Source organism: Glycine max, chromosome 6, assembly GCF_000004515.6.
Source record: "Glycine max cultivar Williams 82 chromosome 6, Glycine_max_v4.0, whole genome shotgun sequence".
Classification (NCBI taxonomy): Eukaryota; Viridiplantae; Streptophyta; class Magnoliopsida; order Fabales; family Fabaceae; genus Glycine; species Glycine max.
This window is the reverse complement of record NC_038242.2, coordinates 41,189,891-41,193,907: the sequence shown is the minus strand read 5'-3', so window position 1 is coordinate 41,193,907 and position 4,017 is coordinate 41,189,891. Positions and strand designations below refer to the sequence as shown.

The following is a 4,017-nucleotide window of genomic DNA, read 5'->3' as shown; positions in this document are numbered from 1 at the left end:
AGGCTAAAGCCTCTTTGCTGGGGAGTTACTACTAAAACTCTTGATGTAATACTCTTACTATCTATTTTATGTTATGTTTTTATGTTCTTTTCTTCTATCTACGCTTATTTTACATGCTTGTGGCTTGATCACCTATTTGTATGTGTAGTTAGACTTTTTAGTATTGGAAGATGCTTTAAAACCTTAGAACTTGATAGAGCAAGCTAGAAATATGTATGTCTAGGAATGGAGTGCAGTGATCTAGTCTATTTTACACTATGTGCTTAGTGCAACTCTGTTAGAGCGAGTTTGTTGAGGAATCAAGAACAAAAGCTAAGAGAGTTAAGATCATTCATGTGAGGAATCATGGTCTGAGTATTTTCTCAGTGTAAAAACACTAGGATAGCGTTAAATAGAGAAAAACCTTTTTATATAGCAAGAGAAATTCAGTGGGACACTCCCCAACGTGTTTATCTTGATAGTTGTCACATTTTATAGCTTTGAACATTTTGTTTTTGTTCAAATAGTTTAATAGTGTAGAACTCAATATTTGTTTTATTCCGAGCTTTAAAAGTGTTTACATACTGAATATAAATATTTTAGATGAAACAAATTCTCTGTGGATACGATACTCGGTCTTACCGTTTTATATACTACTTGTGAAAATCGGTACACTTGTCGACCACCCGAACATAAATCAACGAGCATTTTGGTTAGATTCACATCTTTGAGTTTAGGTACCTCATATGCAGTATGTAGAATAATAACATACAATTTGAGTGCAAAATCATAACAACATACAATTTGAGCTAAACTAACCAGGAAATGAACTTTAACTACCAAGATGCAAAAGCATAAATCTTACCAACAACTTTTTTCCCTTTATGATCCTCCTCTGACAGAGAAAGAGCAATTGCACGGTCAATGTCTTGTTTCTCAATATCTGTCAAATCATCTTGCATTCAGTTTGTAACTATTACAAATGCATATTATCTACTTAAAAGAAAGTCCCTTTTAAGCAATATAAAAAATGCATCCTCTATAGTAACTTAAGGATTAGCTTTTCAATCATTACTCAATCATCTAAAACAGGAACAACTTACATCTTTTTTATCCAATGGTGTTAGAAAAGGATCTCTCATGTTAAGCCCAACAACAACAGTTAATATGGGATCCAACCAATTCAAAATAGCACCTAATATTAGCATCTAGCAAAGTTTGGGTTCCATAGGAAGCATTGTCAAATAGTGCCCTGTCAATTGAAGGCCTAAATACAAGTGTTCATCATTTCAAGAGGAAAAAATAAGCCAAATTTTCCAGAATTAGAAGAGATCAACCAACCTAGAATAGTGACATTCTCATCCTCATTACTGCGAGTATCTCAAGAGACTACAAAGCCTTACACAAGAACTCAAATATACTTCCAAGTCTTAGACTTTTGATTTGTAAACAGAGAGATTGCAAAGGAGTTCTCAAAATTCAGATAACAATATCAATATTTAAGGTCCAATAGTTCTATTCATGATTAATAATTAAGTTCATAATTCACTGGTAATTTACTATATGAAGATTTTGAGGATATACTGCATTTTACCATTATGGTCCTAGCGTCTAATTGATTTCCATCCTTAATCTTTAGAAAATGGCGCATAACAAGCCTTTCAACAAAATGGCAATTAACAGACAAGGTTGTTATAATTGTTAGCAGCAAATGCATTCACTCTCTTGATTGACATGCTTGCACAAAGTTTGTGACATATCCTGCATAGTCTTATCAGACATTAACCTTGATAGCCAATTCAGATAGGCTGGGGTGAAAATTACGACAAGTTTGTCATTGAATAATGCCCCAAAGATTATGGTACCAAATCCAAGAAATGCATTACCTTGGAATTAAAAAGTTACTCTCAAAGAAAATCAATACCTTGGAATTAAAAAGTTACTGTCATTTTCTTCAACTAAATGACAGAATGCACTCTTCCACTTCATGTGACAACTGTCTCTTGCAAACATGATATGAACATTAAAAAAGCAAAAGAACTTATAGCTATGAGAAAATCCATGTTGCTTTAATACTCAAAAACAGTTTAAATTGATTACACAATGAAAATGTTACATATACAACTTTCAGTAGATACTGACTATTACTATTTTCAGAAGGCAAATATGCCACACTTTATGTGCAAGTTGTGCCTCGTGTGTATTTCAATATAATGATAAAGCATACAGAGGTTAACCTGAAATAGATATGGCTCCAAGGAAGTAAAGAATACATTTCTCGACACAAACCAACAAGAAATGCCTGATAAAAAAATCACACAAGTGATTGTCTAACAATCAAAATTTGCAATGTCCATTTGGCACTTAGTCTCACCTCAAGTGTGCAACCATTCAGTAAATCATGTTAGAATGATTATTGTGAACCAAAAATTAAATTGCAGCATTCTTAACAAAAATACCACCAGTCCCTGATTCGCCATGCTACATCTCCTTCCAGTGTTGCTCTTCTAATGGATCTGGACTCTTTAATATTCTTCTTATTTGCCTATTTACATAATTATAGAACATATATATGAGTCAAATGAACAAGTAAAATTAAAAAAACAATTTACCATAGGCAAAATCTTATGTGGTCACCTATCCTAAGCATGTTGAGCAGGGAATGTAGGCATAAATTCTTTAGACTTCGGATGGGGAACTTCACAAAACTACTCATGGTTTAGAGCTTCTTTAGTTGTGATATGATGTGTATATTAATGATAACAGCTCATTCTCAATAAACACTGAAACCAATTACTATTTACTAAATTAAGTCAAGCGGTATGAATTATTTACCTTTTCATGGTCATAAGTTAAAAGCTTGTTCAACAAATCGAAAAGAACTGGTGATCCGGTGAATGATGTTACGGGAAATTTTTTGTGCAGGAGATTATACCTGAAAGGAACATTCTGATAATTAATATAAACTATAAAAAGTTGAGTAGAAGTAACCAGGAGAGGTCAAATACCCAAACTAGAACCACCCAGAGTTGAAAAGCTTGAGAAAACAGTGACAAAATATAAGAACAGGGGAGCTAAACAGTAAAATTCTTAAATAAAGGAAATTTTAAAAACTTACTTATTCTTAACAAAATTGACCTTGACTTGGGGTAATTCTGAGAACCCAAGCCAAATTGTTTCATTTGGTGTGCCAAGAATTCTAAAAATCTTCAAGTAAATTAATAATTGTTAATAGCCCTACGCCACTTGAAGAGGCACGAAATATTGAAAGACCAAAGTGAGAGCAAGAACTTATCCACTACAAGTCTAAAATGGCGTCAATGCATACCTTGTCAAGTTGTTCAAATTCAGTCTTCCCATTAAACAGTGATTCCTTGGACAATAGCTCAACCATTATACAACCCAGAGACCATATGTCAATGGCTGTTGAACTATTGTTTTGTCTTAAGAAGAAGTTCAGGAGCCCTAAAATAGATAACCATTATTAACTAAATGATCTCTTCCATTGCCAGGGAATGATGTCCGAGACATTCTAAAATACAAAGTAAAATAAAGTCAAATGCCACTAATAAAAGCAGCATCACAATGAAATGACAGACTTCTGAGAGAATGTTTAGAAAAAGGATACAAGAATATATAAATATTAACTGTCAAAAGACAAGATAATTATGTTAGGATATGAGACGTGGTTATGCTTTTTTTCTATGGAAGGATATGGTAGAAATGTATGATAAAAATTATAGGAATAGGAAGAGGATAAGTTTTTAGAAAATTGACACCTTAACTTGAATTGTGCTTATTAGCTTCTTGACCTACATTACATGGCTTGCTACAAATTATGCCTTTATATAGGTTACATAGGTGATTTCTACACACTTTTATACTACTTAGTCCTAGAGTCTTCTAGACTCATCTATCATCTACCATCCATCTCTATAATGTTCTTGGTGTTTCTATGACTTTAGATAATAAGATATTTTTCTACATCCATCAAGAAGTTTCTACACACTACAACATCTCCACAGGTGTAGAACTCTC

At 33.0% G+C, this 4,017-nt stretch overlaps 1 long non-coding RNA gene across 1 annotated transcript; it reads right to left on the bottom strand.

Moving 5' to 3' along the window:
- Positions 1-1,030: 1,030 nt before the first annotated feature.
- Positions 1,031-3,497, bottom strand: LOC121174974 (uncharacterized). Its single transcript, XR_005891848.1, has 4 exons — positions 3,308-3,497; positions 2,815-2,914; positions 1,321-2,524; positions 1,031-1,231 (listed from the first exon to the last, which is right to left on the bottom strand). It is a non-coding gene; the product is annotated as an uncharacterized lncRNA (long non-coding RNA).
- Positions 3,498-4,017: the final 520 nt, after the last annotated feature.